Here is a 19134-nt window from a genome sequence, read left to right on the forward strand (position 1 = left end):
TTGTAATTTGTTGATTTGTTGATGATAGCCATTCTGATAGGTGTGAGATGGTACCTCATTATGGTTTTGATTTGCATTTCTTGGATGCTTAGTGACATTGAGCATGTTTTCATATGTCTCTTGGCCTTCCTTATGTCTTCTTTTGAAAATACCCTATTTAGGTCTGTTGCCCATTTTTTGATTTGGGTTGTTTATCTTCCTCTTGTTAAGTTGTATGAGTTCCCTGTAAACATTGGAGATTAAAGTCTTATCCGTAATAACATTGGCAAATATGTTCCCCCATGTTTGCTTGTTGTTTTGTTGATGGTTTCTTTTGCTGTGCAGAAGCTTTTTATTTTGATGTCGTCCCATTTGTTTATTTTCTCTTTAATTTCCAATGCCCTAGGAGCTGTACCAGTGAAGAAATTGCTTCGGCATATGTCTAAGATTTTGTTGTTTTGTTGCCTTTGGATTGCTCCAGTACTTTTTTGGTTTCCTGTCTTACATTTAAGTCCTTTATCCATTTTGAGTTTATTTTTGTGTATGGTGTAAATTGGTGGGCTAGTTTCATTTTTTTTGCATGTATCTGTCCAATTTTCCCAACACCATTTATTGAAGAGACTGTCTTGACTCCATTGTATGTTCTTGCCTCCTTTGTCAAATATTAATTGAGCATATTGGTTCGGGTTTTTCTTCTTTCTCAGGATTGCTGGGGCTATTCGGGGTCTTTTTTTATTCGAGATGAATTTTTGGAGAGTTCGTTCTAGGTCTGTGAAATATGCTGTTGGTATTTTAACGGGTAGTGGAAAGCATATTTGCCAATGTTATCTCCGATAAGGGTTTAATCTCCAACATTTATAGGGAACTCATACAACTTAACAAAAGGAAGATAAATAATCCAATCCAAAAAATGGGCAACAGACCTAAATAGATACTTTTCAAAAGAGGACATACAGAAGCAATCTGTAGATTGCTTTGGGTAGTATGGACATTTTAATGATGTTGATTCTACCAATCCATGATCACGGTATGTTCTTCCATCTGTTTATGTCTTCCTCTATCTCTTATTTCAATGTCCTGTATTTTTCCAAGTATAGGTCTTTTACCTCCTTAGTTAAGTTTTTTCTTAGGTATCTTATTTTTTGTGTGTGTGCAATGGTAAATGGAATTGTTTTTTTTAAAATCTGTCTTTCTGTAAGTGCACTGTTGGTGTACAAAAATGCCATCGATTTCTTGGCATTAATTTTGTATCCTGCTACATTGCCAAATTCATTTATTAAGTCTAATAGTTTTTTGATGGAGTCTTTAGGTTTTTCTATGTACAGTATCATGTCATCTGCGAATAATGACAATTTTACTTCTTCTTTTTCAATTTGGATGCCTTTAATTTCTTCTTCTTGTCTGATTGCATTGGCTAGCACTTCCAGTACAATGTTGAAAAGGAGTGATGAAAGTGAGCATCTTTGTTCCTGTTCTTAAGGGAAATTATTTTAGTTTTGTCCATTGAGTATGATGTTGGCTGTAGGTTTGTCTTATAAGGCTTTTATTATGTTAAGGTATGACCCTTCTATTCCCACTTTGCTGAGTGTTTTTATCAGAAAAGGGTATTGGACTTTGTCAAATGCCTTTTCTGCATCAATTGATATGATTATGTGATTTTTGTCTCTCAATTTGTTTATGTGATGTATCATGTTTGTTGATTTGAAGCTATTGTACCAGCCTTGCATTCCTGGAATAAATCCTACTTGGTCATGGTGTATTATTTTTCTAATGTAGTGCTGGATCCAGTTTGCTAGAATGTTGTTGAGGGTTTTAGAATCTATGTTCATCAGGGATATTGGCCTTTAATTCTGTTTCTTTGGGGTGTCTTTATCTTGTTTTGGAATTAGGGTAATGCTGGCTTCATAGAAACAGCTTGGAAGTGTGCCTTCCTCTTGAATTTTTTGAAATAGTCTGAGAAGGATTGGTTTTAGTACTTCTTTGAATGTTCAGTAAAACTTTCCTGTGAAGCCATCTGGTCCAGGGCTTTTGTTTGCTGGAAGCATTTTGATTACTGTTTCAATTTCATCAGTAGTTATTGGCCTATTTAGGTATCTTTATTCTTCCTGATTGAGTTTTGGAAGCTTGTGTTTTTCTAGGAATGTGTCCATTTCATTGAGGTTGTACAGTTTGTTGGAGTAGAGGTGTTCTTAGTATTTTTTTACAATCATTTGGATATCAGTTGGGTCAGTTGTTACTTCACCTCTTTCATTTCTGATTTTCTTTACTTGGGTCCTCTCTCTTTGTTTCTTGGTGAGCCTGGCTAGAGGGTCATTAATCTTGTTTATCCTTTCAAAGAACCAGCTCTTGGTTTTGTTGACCTTTTCTATTGTTTATTTTTTGTCTCTATGTTGTTTATCTCTGCTCTGATCTTTATTATTTCCTTCCTTCTGCTTACTCTGGGCTTCTCTTGTTGCTCTCTTTCTAACTCTTTAAGTTGCAGGGTTAGATAATTTATTACCATTTTTTCTTGTTTTTTGCAGTAGGCTTGTAGAGCTATGAACTTCTCTCCCAGGATTGCTTTCATTGTGTCCCATAGATTTTGGATTGTTGTGTTTTCATTGTCATTTGTTTCCAGGTCAATTGATATGATTATGTGATTTTTGTCTCTCAATTTGTTTATGTGATGTATCATGTTTGTTGATTTGAAGCTATTGTACCAGCCTTGCATTCCTGGAATAAATCCTACTTGGTCATGGTGTATTATTTTTCTAATGTAGTGCTGGATCCAGTTTGCTAGAATGTTGTTGAGGGTTTTAGAATCTATGTTCATCAGGGATATTGGCCTTTAATTCTGTTTCTTTGGGGTGTCTTTATCTTGTTTTGGAATTAGGGTAATGCTGGCTTCATAGAAACAGCTTGGAAGTGTGCCTTCCTCTTGAATTTTTTGAAATAGTCTGAGAAGGATTGGTTTTAGTACTTCTTTGAATGTTCAGTAAAACTTTCCTGTGAAGCCATCTGGTCCAGGGCTTTTGTTTGCTGGAAGCATTTTGATTACTGTTTCAATTTCATCAGTAGTTATTGGCCTATTTAGGTATCTTTATTCTTCCTGATTGAGTTTTGGAAGCTTGTGTTTTTCTAGGAATGTGTCCATTTCATTGAGGTTGTACAGTTTGTTGGAGTAGAGGTGTTCTTAGTATTTTTTTACAATCATTTGGATATCAGTTGGGTCAGTTGTTACTTCACCTCTTTCATTTCTGATTTTCTTTACTTGGGTCCTCTCTCTTTGTTTCTTGGTGAGCCTGGCTAGAGGGTCATTAATCTTGTTTATCCTTTCAAAGAACCAGCTCTTGGTTTCATTGATCTTTTGTATTGCTTTTTGGTCTCTATGTCATTTAATTCTGCTCTGATCTTTATTATTTCCTTCCTTCTGGATACTGTGGGCTTTTCTTGTTGCCCTCTTTCTAACTCTTTGAGTTTTAGGGTTAGATCATTTATTGCCAGTTTTTCTTGTTTTTTGAGGTAGGCCTGTAGAGCTATGAACTTCCCTCTCAGGACTGCTTTCACTGTGTCCCATAGATTTTGGATTGTTGCGTTTTCATTGTCATTTGTTTCCATGATTGTCATTTGTTTCCAGGATGCTTTTTATTTCTTCTTGATCTCTTTGGTAACCCAATTATTGTTTAGTAGCACGCTATTTAGCCTCCAAGTGTTTTATTTTTTTTCATTGTTTTTATTGTACTTGATTTCTAGTTTTATGCCATTGTGATCTGAGAAGAGGCTTGTTATGATTTCTATCCTCTTGAATTTGAAGAGACTTTGCCTGTGTCCTAATATGTGGTTTGTCTTTGAAAATGTCCCATGTGCACTGGAGAAGAATGTATATTCTGTGTCTTTGAGGTGAAATATTCTGAAGATGTCAATTAAATCCATCTGATATAGTGAGTCATTTAGGATAGTTGTTTCCTTTCTGATTTTTTGTTTAGAGGATTTATACAGTGGTGTGAGTAGGGTATTAAAGTCCCTTACTATGACTGTATTGCTATTGATCTCTCCCAGGAGTTTTTTTATGTATTTTGGTGTTCCTGTATTGGGTGCATATATGTTTACCAGAGTTATTTTGTCTTGTTGAATTGCTCCCTTTAGTATTATGTAGTGGCCTTCCTTATCCCTTGTTATGGCCTTTACTTTGAGGTCTATTTTGTCAGATGTAAATATTGCAACTCCAGCTTTTTTCTCATTTCTCCATTTGCCTGAGAAATTTTTTTCCATCCCTCCACTCTCAGTTTGTGTGAATCCTTTGTTCTGAGGTGGGTCTCTTGCAGACAGCAAATATATGGGTTGTGTTTTCTTATCCATTCAGCTACCCTATGTCTTTTGATTGGAGCATTTAATCCATTTATGTTTAGTGTTATTATTGATAAGCGCTTGTTTGTCATCATTTTTATTCTTAATATTTGTGTTTCTTCTTGCCTTTCTGTTTGTTTGTTTTTTTGTCTTTTCACATCAGTTTCTTTAGCATTTCTTGCATTGCTGGCTTGGTGGTAATAAACTCTTTTAGCACATTTTTGTCTGTGAAGCTCCTGATTCCACCTTCAATTTTGAATGATAGCCTTGCTGGGTATAGTATTCTTTGATTCAGTCCCTTGGGTTTGTATCACTTTGTATATTTCATTCCATTCCCTTATGGCCTGGTGTATTTCTGTTGAGAAATCAGTCGATATTCTAATGGGAGATCCCTTGTATGTAACTTTCTGTCTCTCTCTGGCAGTTTTTAAGATTCTTACTTTGTTGTTGATGTTTGCCAATTTAATTATGATGTGTCTTGGTGTTGGTCTTTTTGGGTTCATCTTATTTGGGACCCTATGTGCTTCTTGGACTTGTGTAGTTTTTTTTCTTGGCAATATTAGGGAAATTTTCTGTCATTATTTCTTCAAACGGGTTTTCTATTCCTTGCTTCTCTTCTTCTCCTTCTGGTTCCCCTATTATGTGGTAGTTGTTTTGCTTGTGTTGTCCCAAAGCTCCCTTAGGCTCTCCCCTTGCTTTTTAAATTCTCTTTCCAGTTACTGTTGTGTTTGTGTGTTTTTTCCTACCTTGTCTTCTAGCTCACTGATGCAGTCCTCAGCCTCTCCTAGTCTACTGTTTAAGCCTTCCATTGTGTTCTTTATTGCAGTAATGTTCTTCATTTATGCAGTTGCTCTTCATGTCCTCTTGGCTCCTTTTTGTCTTGGTAACATTCTCATTTAGCTTCTTATAATTCTCATTGAGTTGTGTGTATTTGTCACTGAGTTGTGTATATTTGTCATCCAGTCATTTGTACATCCTTATAACCATTACTTTGAATTCTTTCTCTGAGATGTTACTTGCCTCCATTTCATTTAACTCCCTCCTGGTGATTCCTCTTTTTCTTTCCTTTGGGGATTGCTTTTTTGTCTCCCCATGTTTTGCTGTAACGTTTTAATTGTTTCTGTGTCCTAGATCTGACTGCTTTGCTACCCAGGTTCTTTTGGAGATGGTGCTGCTGGTGTGATCTCTCAGGTCTCCTGGGCTTGGTAATCTAGCATAGCTCCCTACTTGAGCTATTTGGGTTTTCTTCATGTAGGCTTGCAAGCTGGAAAGGTGCAACTGCGGTGTCCAGATGTCAGCAGCCAGGGAGGAGGATGTCCCAATTTTTGCTGCTTTGCATCCTTCGTTGAAATCACGCGTGCCCAGCGGGGGCTCACCAGGTACCCAGGATCTGTTTGTCAGGATGGTGGGGCTCAGGAGGCCTGTGCTCTGGAAAGGCGTGACTGTGGTGTCCAGAGTTCTGTAGCTATAGGGTTGGAAGACTCAGCTTTTGCTGCTTCTCCCTTGGTTGGATACACGTGCACCCAGTGGCAGCTCACAGGGGCACCCACAGTGTGTTTGCCAGAGCGGCACACTGACACACTCTGAAGGGCCCTAGCTGAAGCCAAGCTATTGAGGTCTCTGTGGGCAGGTATCCAGGACGAGGGTATTGCACAATTTCTACTGCCGGGGCAGTGCATCCTTGTTTGGATAAGAGCTCACCCAGCGGGGTCTCACAGTGGCACCCAAGAGCTACCTGTGGAGCGGTGGGCTCAGGAGGCCTGTGCACTGGAAAAGCGCAACTGTAATGTCCAGAGTTCTGCAGCTGTAGGGTTGGAAGTCTCAGTTTTTGCTACTGTGTCCGTGGTTGGATACACGCGCTCCCAGTTGCAGCTCACAGGGGTACCTGTGGTGTGTTTGCGGCATGGAGCTCTGTCATACTGTGAAGGGCCCGGGCGCTGAGGTTGTGAGACAGTGTCTATGGGCAGTTATTCAGGAAGAGTGAATCAGAATTTCTACTGCAGGGTAATGCATCCCTGTCTGTACAATATCACACCCAGCGGGGGCTCACAGGCTCCCAAGAGCTGTCTATGGGTTGGTGGGCTCCGGGGATCTACCTGCTGGAAACACACATCTGTGGTGGTGCGTTTGCAGCGTGGAGCTCTGACGCACCCTGAGGGGTCCTGGCACTGAAGTTGCACAACAGTGTCTGTGGGCAGTTATTCAGGAAGAGTGAATTCAGAATTTCTACTGCAAGATAGTGCATCCCCGTTTGCACATTATCGCACCCAGTGAAGGCTCGCAGTGACTCCTAAGAGCTGCCTGTGGGGTGGTGGGCTCTGGAGGCCTGTGCGCTGGAAATGTGCAACTGTGTTGTCTAGAGGTCTGCTGCTGGGGAGGGGGAAGCTGCACTTACTGCTGCGGGAGCAGTGCACCTTTGGAGGTCCTAGGGTCTGCAGGTCTGTAGGTGGGGCAGCAGGATTTTGGCTGCAGTGGCTTCTGGGTCGCAGGCAGTGTCCAAGGGTTGTCTGGGTGGTGGTGTTGATAAGTTCCTAGATGAGGCCATTCTCCGAAGGGTAAAATATTTAACTGTAGCAGTGTTTGACTATATTCTGTGCAGTAAGGAAACCTGAAGTCATTTTCAAGTTCCACCATTTATTACTTCTTTTCAGTCAGGTGAAGTTTCTAAATCTCCGTTTACTGGCTAATGAAAAGAAAATAGGATTCTACCAAATCTCCTATCTACCTACTCCAGGACTTCTGTGAGGATCAAATGAGATGAGGCACAGAAAAACACTTCACAGACATTTGGTTACAGTGCAAAATGTTTCCACCTGAGTGTTCCTGGGCTGAAGAAACTGTGATGAGGCTAGTCCCTAGGAAGAAGAAGCCAGGCATTGCTATGTGACATCATTACTCAGATGGTTGAACACTTAGTATATTAACCTTTTATATAGATAGATATACTCTTTTGTGCATTGACTTGCCAGGATTCGGGACGAGCCAGCTGAGAAATGTAAAATTCCCCACTAGAGTTTGAGATACAACAGTAGTCCCTGGCATGGGATTGGTAAAACACTTTGAGAAATTGATTCAGCTATAAGAAGCATCTTAAATATAGCCATACATATTCAGTGGATTCACTTATGGAATTCTATCCTATGAAAATAGAAATGCAATCCAAGTTTATTATACAATGATGTTCAATGCACTTTTATTCATTTTATTTTATTTTAAATTATAAACTTTATTTATTAGAACATTTTTAGATTTACAGAAAAATTGAGCAAAAGTGCAGAGTTCCCATATATGGCCTTTACACTCCCCCATAGTTGCCTCTGTTATTAACATCATGCATTTGTATAGTATATTAGTTACAACTGATGAGCCAATATTGATATATCATTATTAACTAAAATTCATAGTCTACATTAGAGTTGATACTTGGTATTGTACATTCTATGGATTTTGACAAATTCATAATGTCATGTACCCACAATTATAGAATCTTACAAAATAGTTTCTCTGTTGTTAAAGTCCCCTATGCACCACCTACTTAACCCTTCCTCTTTCTCCCCTAAACTCTTGGCAACCACTGGTATTTTTACTGTCTATATAGTTTTGCCATTACAGAATGTTAAATAGTGGGAATAACACAGCACCTTTTTCAGATTGGATTGTTGTTATTGTTTTTTTAATTTAGCAATGTATTTTTAATGTTTCTGCATTTCTTTTTGTGACTTAATAGCTTGTTCTACTTTATTGCTTAATAATATTTCATTGTATTGATGTACCACAGTTTGTTTAGCTCTTTACCTATTGAAAGACATGTTAGCTGTTGCAAACTTTTACCAATTATAAATAGGGCTGCTATAAATATTTTTATGTGGGTTTTTGTTTGCACATAACTTTCTAGGTCAATTGGGGTAAGTACCAATTGTTATATTGTATGGTAAGACTATGTTTAGTTTTATAAGCACTATCAAATTGTCTTCCAAAGTGACTGCTCCATTTTGCATTCCCACCAGGAATGAATGAAATTCATTTTACTCTACACCCTTGCCAGCATGTGTGTTATTAATTTTTTGGAGTTTAGCCAATCTAATGGGTGGGTAGTATGATCTCATTATTGTTTAACTTGCAAATCTCTAAAATATGGTGTTGAGCATCTTTACAAGGCATATTTTCCAGTTGTATATCTCTTTGTTAATGTGTCTATTCAGATCTTTTGCCCATATTTTAATTGAGTTGTTTGTTTTCTTACTGGTAAGTTTAAGAGTACTTTAAATATTTTAGATTTGAGTCTTTTTAGTTATGTGTTTTGAAAATATATTCTCGCAATCTGTGGATTTTCTTTTCATTCTCTTAACAGTGGTATTCCCAAAGCAAAACATTTTAGTTTTAATGAAGTCCAACTTATTAATTTTTTTCTTTTATATATCTTGCTTTTGGCATTATATTTAAAAATTCATTGCCAAACCCAATCTCACCTGGATTTTCTCCTATATTGTCTTCTAGAATTTTTATAGTTTTGTGTTTTATATTTAGGCTTATGATTCATTTTGTATTAATTCTTGTGAAAGGTGTAAGAGGTTTAAGGTTTGTGTCTACCATCCTCCCTTCCCACCATGTTCCAGCACCAATTGTTGAAAAGACATTTTTCTCTTCACTGAACTGACTGCTTCTTTATCCAAGATCGATTGACTATATTTGTTTGACTCTATTTCTAGACTCCCTAGTCTGTTCCACTGATCTATGTCTCTGTTATTTCACGAATACCATACTGTCTTGATTACTATAGGTTTATAGTAAGTCTTGAAGTCATATTGCATTAGTCTTCCAATTTGATCTTCTTCAATATCATGTGGGATATTCTGAGCTTTTTGCCTTTCCATACAAATTTTAGAATTAGTCAACATCCACTAATAAGTTGCAGGGACCTTTTGGGGGGCTTGCATTGAATCTACACATCATTTGGGAAGAGCCAACATCTTAACAATATTGAATCTCTCTATATGGACATAGGATATGTCTCCATTTATTTAAGTCTTTAATTTCTTTCATCAGAGTTTTATACTTTTTCTCATAAATATCACATACATATTTTGTTAAATTTATACATAAGTATTTTGTTTTATTCATACTAATGTAAAAGGTTTTATGTTTTTAATTTCAAATTCCAATAGTTATTCTGGCATATAGAAGAGCAATTTTTTATATATATTCACCTAGCATCCTGAAACCTTGCTATAATTGCTTGTGAGTCCCAGGAGGTTTTTTTGTTTTGTTATTGTTATTGTTATTGTGGATTCTTTGGGATTTGTTTTTATAGAGGCAATCATGTAATCTGGGAACAAAAACAATTTTTCCTCTTTCCCAATTGGTGTACCATTTATGTCCCTGTTTTGTATTATTGCCTGAGTTGAGACTTCCAGTACAACATTACTTACCTTGATCCAAATCTTCGGGGAAGAATATCTAGTTTCTTACTGTTAAGTATGATGTTAACTTTAGGTTTTTTTGTAGGTGCTGTGTTTGAAGTAAGGAATTTCTCCTTTAAGTTTGCTGATAATTTTCATCCTGAATGGGTTTTGGATTTTTCAAATGCTTTTTATGCATTTATTGATATGATCATATGACTTCTCTTATTTAACCTGATTTAAGGAATTACATTAATTGTATTTGGAATGTTGAACTAGCCATGTATACCTAGGATAAATCCCACTTGGTCATAGTTTGTAATATTTTTTTTTTGTACATCACTGTATTTGATTTGTTAGTATTCTGTTGAGGATTTTGCATTTATGTTCATAAGAGACATTGGCCTGTTGTTTTTCTTTCTTGCAATGTGTTCGTCCTCTTTTGGTATTATAGTAATGCTGGCTACATAGAATGAGTTGGGAAGTGTTCCCTATGCTTTTATTTTTGGGGAACAGATTGTAGAGAATTGCTATCATTTCTTCCTTAAATGTTTGTTAGAATTCACCAGTGAACCCATCTGAGCTTGCTGCTTTCTTTTTAGAATGGTTAACTATTGATTCAATTTCTTTAATAGATATAGGCCTTGTAAATTACTCTTTCTCCTTGTATGATATTTGATAGTTTGTATCTTTCAAAGAATTGGTCCATTTCATCCAGTTGTCAAATATGTGGGCATAGCTTTGTTCCTGTTGTTCCGTTATTAATCTTTTAATGTCCAAGGCATCAGTGGAATAGGCCCCTTTCATTCTGATATTAATGTCTCCTCTCTTTTTTTCATAATTAGATTTGATGGAGATTTATTAATTTTACTTATCATTTAAATAACCAGCGTTTGGTTTCCTTACATTTAGTTATTGTTTTCCGGTTTTAAATTTCCTTGATTATTGCTCTAATATTTATTATTTAATTTCTTCTGATTACTTTAGATTTAACTTACCCCTTTCTCCAGTTTACTAAGGTAGTTTACGTTACTGATTTTAGAGATTTCATCTTTTCTAATATACACACTTAATGCAATAAATTTCTGTTTAAGCACTGCTTTCATTGCATTGTACAAAATTTGATAAGTTGTATTTGCATTTTAACTTAGTTCAAACATTTTTATTTTTCTCCTGAGACTTCTTTGATCCATGTGCCACTTAGAAGTATGTTGTTTAATTTCCAAATATTTTGGGAAATCTTTGCTATTGATTTCTAGTTAAATTTCATTGTTGTCTGATAGCATGCTTTGTATGATTTCTATTTTAAAAAATTTGTTAAGATTTTATGGCCCAGAATATTCTGTGTGAGCATTTGAGAAGAATGTGTATTCTGCTGTTGTTGAATAAAGTAGTCTACAAATGTCAATTATATCCTGATGATTGATGGTGCCATTCAGTTCAACTACATCCCTACTTATTTTCTGCCTACAAGATCTATGAATTAATGATAGAGGAGTGTTACACTCTGAAAATTTAAAAGTGGATTCATCTATTTCTTCCTGCAGGTCTATCAATTTTTGCCTCACATATATTGGTATCCTGACACTCAATTGTTGGTGCATGTACATTAAGGATTCTTATGTTTCCTTAGATAACTGACATTATTATGTAATTCCCATATTTGTCCTTGGTAATAATTTTCCTTGATCTGAAGTCTCCCTTGTCTGAAATTAATATAGCTGTGCCAATTTATTTTGGTTAGTGAAATAGTATGGTATATCTTTACCCATTTATTGAAATCTATCTTTCTCTTTATATTTACAGTGGGTTTCTTGAGGGCAACATATAGTTGGTTTGTGTGTTTGATCCATCTGACAGTCTCTGTCTTTTAAATTGGTACACTTAGACCAAGCATGTCAAACTCATGGCCCATGGGCAGCATGCGGCCCACAACGAATATTTTTGTGTCCCAGCCTATATAACAGTATGTAAGAAACGTTTTAATAAAAATTTTGTAATTTTTACAATATCCTGTTATACATACTTATTAATAACAAACTACAATGTTCGCTAATAACTGATTACTATAATCGTGTTGCAGTCATTTCTCTTAAGCGCCTTACGCACAGGCGCACCATTTCTCTCCACTAATACTAGCAGGGAATATTTTAGCAGCCGATTGCCATGCCATTAATCTTGTACTGACTTGTTTGGTGTGTGCAACAGGAAATATTTCACTTTCAGAGAACAAGAAAAAATAGGTTTATTTGCGTTATGCTTATTATTTTGTGCAGTTATTCAGTGTCTGGTAAGTTAATGTTCAAGAAAAATATTAATTTTTATTAAAATGTTCTATTATTTTATGTTAATGATTACTCATTTATTTCAGCTCTTTGTATTCAGCATGTCTCTATTAAAATAAACCTAAGTTTCTATGAAAATTGAAGCTTTTGTTTTTTGCATGGCTTTTGAAACTAGGTACTATGTAAATTATAAAGTTAGATGCAAATTTGTCTTTTGATATGTCCGTTTGATCCCAATATTAGCGAAATGTCCACATTTCCTCTATTTCTGGGCTTGAAAGCATATTCCCATGTGGTAGAGAACTCTCAATGGCCCTTTGGAAATCTCAAATTTCACCAAAAATGTCTATTTAAGGTAAGTTTCCTTACTTCGTGTACCCTAAGTATTCATAAAATAAAAATGTACTTAATACCACGACATGTTATTCTTTTTAAGATTTATTGAAAGGATACTTCACTCAGGATATGGACATATGTTTAAGATTTGTTACTGGGCTGTATGGAATATATAACTGAATAGAAAATGATCTGAAATTATTCTAATTCATAATTCTATGATGCTATCAATATCCTCAGGAAGTAATCTATATATATACAAAAGGCTAAGCGACCGTCCAACCAGCTGGTAGGTATGATGCGCAATGACCACCAGAGGGCAGACACTCAACGCAGGAGCTGCCAAGTTGTGGTGACTTGGCAGTGGTGGTTCTTGGGTGACACACCTGGAACCAGAGAGGAGGGAGCCCAATTCTGGGATGGATCACCCGAGAACCATCCTTGGGGGATGTCAGAAAGCTGATTTCGGCCCAATTCCCGTAGGCCAGGCTGAGGGACCTCACCTTCCTTAGGGACCCCACTCACTCTACAGATGACCTTCGAGCCATAGTGTCACCCCTGGTGCGGCCGGCTGGGGAGGGACTGAAGGAGGTTGGCTCCAGGGTGTGTCCGGCCCATCTCGCCCAGTCCCACCCTACTGGCCACCTTCTAATTAATTTCCTTTCAAAGTGCATGAATCCATTCACCCCGGGGGCACTAGTATTAATGATAAAATGACAATGTTGCAGAGTGGAGAAAGCAATGGCCTCTGTGTCAAAGACACAGGTTCATATTATGAATGATACTTCCAGGTTGGGTGGCTTTATTGTGATACTTCACCTCTCTGAACCTCAGGTGTTTTCATCTATAAAAGGAAAGTTATAACAGTACCTTCATTATAGGGTTGCTGTGAGGATTAATTGGGTTAATATATATATACAAAAGTGTCTATTACGCAAATAGTTGCAATATAAATACTATCTGTCTCTAACATCAGAAGACACTTTGTCATATTTGGTTTTTAATAATGTCCATAGCTTGTCAGAGTCAAAGCAAGTCTAGTGAAATGTAGATTTTAAATTTCTTTGTGTTGTGTCTTTAGCCTACTTCATTGGATAACAAGTTGTCATCTTGTAATTTCTCTGTTAAGATAAGCCTGCTCCACACCAATGCAAATGGTACAATTTCTAAACGCTTCAATCAGCTTTGTTGTTAGTCCTAGAGAGCTGCTGTGCCTGTCAAATCTGAAATGTAAAGTTTATTCACAATACTAATGTCCTGTCAACCATAACTGTTTAAGCCTTTCAGTATATGTCAATTATAGTTCTAATTCCTGGCTTGAATGCTCTCAAATTAAGTAATAATTTGGTTTAATATAAAATAGACTTGATTATAGTGCAAATTAATTATGTTTCCCTAAACAGTATTCCATATTCATTCATTCAGTCATTCAACAAATATTTCCTAAGTACCTATTATGTGCTAGGCCCTGTTCTAGGCACTGAGAATACAGCAGAGAACAAGAAAGATCAAGTTTCTGCTCTCACTGAGGTGACATTCTAGTGGAAGTAGTCAGATAACAAACAAAAAATAAATAAACATATATTATATGTTATATGATGGGTACTACAGGGAACAATAAACAACTGGTGGAGTATGAAAAATGTTGGCATGCGGAGTAGAGATTTTTAAAAGAATGCTCATTTACAACCTCATTAAAGAATGTGTGATATGAGCAAAGATTAGAAGTAGATAATGTAAAGGGAACTAATCTTGATCAATAAATTACTCTGTCAGGTTCTGTGCTAAATTAATTAGATCCAGTCTCTTATTTAGTCTTCACAACCACCAGTAAGGTAGATATTTTTGTACCTGTTGTACAGTTAAAGAAACAGAAGTCCAAAGAACTTCCATAACTTGTTAAAGGCTATAATATTAATCATTATGTTTCTCAAGCTTCAATAGACCTACTTCAGGCTTTTAAGTGGTCTTAAAGTTTCTTTTTGTAGGCTTGAAATGAAAGGGTGCCCCTGCAACATTTTTCTCCAGAGCACAACAAGCATTGACAAGTCTTTTCTTTACTTCTCTTCACTTGAACTTTTCACATCTTTGTTTGGGCTTTAGAACTTTATAGTAGGTAGTGTGTTGATCCACTGAGATCCCTCTTCAGTGTGCTGGGAATATCTTCTGCTGATATCTCACAACTGGGCCCCTCAAAGGGCATTGCCTCATCCTAAAGTGCAACTACCTTTCCACCAGGTGATCTATGGAATGGTTGGCTGATGTGAGGGTTCAAAGGCCTAAACCCTTTTCTTCAATTTGGTACAACTCTGAGAAGCTGGCCATCCAAGCTCTAGAGATTTCTGGAATATTCTCCGAGGCCTCATTTGCAAAGCAGTGGAGAACATATTCTTTCTCTGTTCAACCCTGCCTTTCTTATTTCGCTACAGGTACATCTTCCTAGAACACTTTCAACAAACTTCCTGCACATAACCACTCATCTCACAGTCTGTTTCCAAAAAATTCTCACCTAAAATCTCTAACTGGTTTTTCCATTGTGAAAATCTGCTTTCTATTCTATAAACTCACTTTGGAATTCCATGTCAATTATATTGTGGTGACTTAATTCAAACCTCCAATTTAAAATACTGTAACAGGTGAACTGTGATCTGAACAAATTTAACATGAATTGAAATAGTTCAGTACAATCTGAGTGTAGTGTATCAAGGGACTATGACAAGAAATAAACCTGGAAAGTAAGCACAGACTGGATCATGACATTCTTTCTGGGTGTTGTTGTTTTTTCTTTAGGCAACAATGAGCCTTTGAACAGATGTTAAGCAGGATAATAAAAAAATCAGATGTACACTTTGGAAAAATATCTCTGGTGACCATGTAGATAAAGGGTTGGGGGGAATCTGAATAAGACTAGAGGCAGAGGAACCAATTAGAAGACTAATTTAGACAAGACTTGATAAAGACATTGAAGGGAAGCAGAATTTGCCACCCCAAAATATGCCACTTTGGCATAAGAATTATCTTGAAATGGCTATTTTTATAAAACAGCAGTAACAAAAGAAGCTCTGAAAATCTAGTAGGAGTTACCATTTTGTAAATGACATTTACATTTATAAGGAAAATCTTCACTTCTGAGAGAATCTCTCTGTGTGTGTGTACCAGGAAGAGCAGGTTGATGTATCTCTGGAAATTCTTATTAATGGAGAAGGCAAAGACTTCAATCTACAAAACAACTAAACTCTTGTTTACTGTGCTATTTTTGGCAACCTTCCATAACTGACTCTCTCTCTCTCTCTCTATCTATATATATATATAGCTGGAAAAGGCATTTAAGGTAGTTTGGGCCATTTTAGGGTTACTCAGTTTTCCTGGGTCTCTCCCATGTAAAGAGGAGGTATACTTGTTATTAAACATCTGTGTTTTTCTCCTGTTAATCTGCCTTTTATTAGGGGTTGGGGGGGGGGGTCTTATCCAAGACCTAGAAGGTTAGAGCAACTTTTTTTTCTCCTCTACAATATGAAATGGTGTTGTTGCTTTATTTATGTACCTATTTATTTAACATATATTTGTTTATTCAACATAAACATATATCACTATATTAATTTTATATGAGTTATAAAGCAAACAAAACATGGGAATTAAAAGCCATGCGATAAAAAATAAATATTAATGGAATTTTTATTATTTTCTTTCACCACCACAATGAATGGTATTTGGTTAGCTCATCTTGCAATTCTCCTTTAATGAGAAATCTTTTATGAAGGAGAAATGAAGTGCTTTCCCTCATTCTTTTATTTGTGCAAGGAGGTTTTTATTTTTATTGTGTGCCATTACCATTCCACTTAACCTACATTATAATTAATTCATACAATGGATATAATTCTGTACATTACATGCTGACACTGCATAGAAAAGGCATGCAGTGCAGTATATTTTATGTCAATAATGTACATAAATATTACTACTGTTAGTGAGATATTTGAGTCTTTTTCAGGGTACCAGGGGGAACTACAAGTTGCAATGAAACCCAAGGACTTTTTCCTTATCACACTGGTATTCCCTCTGTCCAATTCTTTTGTTTTATTGGGTAAACTTTCTCAAGATCATAAACTAACAAAGGACCTTCAAACAGTACTTGAAAGCCTATAATGAATCCAACAGTAGCTAATTATCATCCTAGCTTCACAGTTAAGATGAGGAACAGGAACAACATTTCCCCATTTTGGACCACCAGCAAAATCTTGTTGGAGCTGGATCTATATTCTGAGTTAAATCCACACTCCAAGTGCCCTAAATCCTAATCCAGTACTTTGTTGAAAACCTGTGTTAACTATTCCAAATTTCAGGTGGAAAAAATGTTATTTTCTCCTCTGCATGAAGCTATAGATTTTTTTAATTAATCTGATTATTTTTTAGCTATCCACAGGACAGCAATAGGAAATAATACTATGTGAAATATCAGTCCCTTTGAATCACACATTTTAAAGAGTTTTTCCCCCCAGATTTTTTTTTTACACTCTTATTAGAAAAATCAGTCAGAAATGTTGAAAGCATTCAGTAGAAATGATGTGGTATTTTTCTGTGCTGAGGATCAGAATAATTTGCCTCTTTTCTTTCATTTCTTTTTGCAAATGAAATTTGATAGACAGCAATGAATTTATCCCAGCACATAGGAAAATTATTCTTCATAATACTTTTTAGGCAGGAAGAGATGTGCCCTTATTGAAAATGCCACCCTATAGATGAACAATCTGATACAGTGACTAGTGTATGTGAAACATATCTCCAAATTGCTAAACTCTGTCCTTCTTTGAATAGAAAATTGGCAGACAGAACGTAGAAGAACCTGTCTTGGATCCTTCCCTATTGAAGGAGATTGAGAAATTCAGGAGTGAAAGTGCCTCTTGTGCTCTGACTTTGTTTCTGAACAAGTAGGAGGGGGCTTACTTGAGTCATACCAGCTCATAACTCCCATCAGAGTGATTTTTCTAAGAGATGACAGTTGTCACCTACTACTTCAGAAATGATGTTTTACCCCCATAGCCTATGATAAAAGACAGATTCATTCATGATGGTATGACTCTTCTTATTACTCAAATTTATTGTTTGTTATTCTCAAGCACTACATGAACCTTGCTTAATGTCTATGGTAACTTCTAAGTCTCTCCCCTCAGTGACCTCACCACTTTCTACCCTGGCTGAGACTCTCTCTCTTTCTCAATCTCTCTTCATTTCTTAGTTCCTTTATTGTTGCTTACCTCAACTCAACCTTAGCCTAGAACTAGTTTCCCAATTGAAATCCTAGTTTGTTCTTCACCCTATTCAAAAGGTCCAGTGAGTTCCATTTGAATCATAGTGTGTGTGTGTGTGTGTGTGTGTGTGTGGTTTAAATATACAGAAAACTGAAAAACCTAAGATGTTAATATTGACACCCATGTTTACTATCCAGAATTAATAAATGTAAACATTTAATTTAAATTTTGTGTTTAACAAAACAATATTGCAGATAGAGTTGTCTTGTCTTTGTGTCTTTGTATCTCTTCACAGTCCTATTTCCCTTTTTGTCTAAACCAAGGCCATCACTAACAGGAACTAAAAATCCATCTAGTACTTAATTTTATTCATATGACCATTATTGCCTCTATTGAAAATGTAAATTTTTAGCATTGGCCAGCTATCAGTTTGCTCTTATTTACAATTCTACACACATTCTCACAAACATTTAAGAGGTTTTTTTTGCATGTTTTTTTCAAAATCTGATAGATAATTATGTTTTGTTTGTTTTTGTTTGTTGTTGTTTTTCAGATTTCTAGTGAGGTTGAGCAGCTCATCTCTTGTTTAGTCTTGGACATTCCATTTCCCTCTTCTGTAATTTTCTATTATGTCTCATGGATTAGATTTTCTATTCCAGATGCTAATTACTATTTTAAATGAATGTCACAAATAGCTTCTTTAAATCTATGATTTGTCTTTTAACTCTCTTTATGCTGTTTTTATATAGATATTTAAATTTTTTACATAAGTCCATCAATCATTTTCTTTATGGGTGCTTTTTGTGTCACACTTAAGAGATCCACAATATCACAAATTATTGTTTAAACGTTCTTGTTATAGTTATAAAATTTATTTTAAACATTTACATAGTTAAGTATCTTTATTTTCTGTATGGTGAGTTGTAGTTCTCTTACTTTTAGCACAAGGTAAACCAATTTCCCCACTTAGTTGTAATGCCTAACACATCATGTACTAATGTGTACAGATATTTTTCTAATTCATTTATTCTGTTCCATTGATCAGCATCAATATTACTAATATATCTTTGTCCAAGATCTTCATGTATGGAAGGATGACTTTTAGTCCTCAATATGAATTTCAGAATAATTCTAGTGTCAAAAATTTTCTTATAAGATTTTGATTGGAATGGTTTTGAATTTACAGATTAATTTGAGGGAAAATTTTTATTTTATGATATTTAATGCTCTCATTTATGAATATGGTTTATTCTCCATTGTTCAGGACTTTTATGTTCTTTGAAAACATAACATACTTTTTTAAAAAAGATTTTCTTACATGTTTTTAGTTTTACTCCAAGGAAGTTACACTTTAAACTATTACAACACTGGTCATTTCTTTTCCATTATATTTTTAATTGATTATTGCTGGTGTATAGAAATACAATTGGCTTTCCTTTGTTGAGTTGTGTTTAACAACCTTGCTGGAGTTTCTTTTTTTATATAATACTAGAGGCCTGGTGCACAAAAATTTGTGCACTCGGGGGGGGGGGGGGGGGGGCCCTCAGCCCCCCCTGTGCC

At 35.9% G+C, this 19134-nt stretch overlaps 1 pseudogene; it reads left to right on the forward strand.

Annotated features, from left to right (window-relative positions):
- LOC102262530 overlaps positions 1-6246 on the forward strand; it is a 33216-nt pseudogene extending 26970 nt beyond the window's left edge.
- The last annotated feature ends 12888 nt before the right edge of the window (positions 6247-19134 follow it).

Source organism: Myotis brandtii, unplaced genomic scaffold, assembly GCF_000412655.1.
Source record: "Myotis brandtii unplaced genomic scaffold, ASM41265v1 scaffold1145, whole genome shotgun sequence".
NCBI lineage: Eukaryota > Metazoa > Chordata > Mammalia > Chiroptera > Vespertilionidae > Myotis > Myotis brandtii.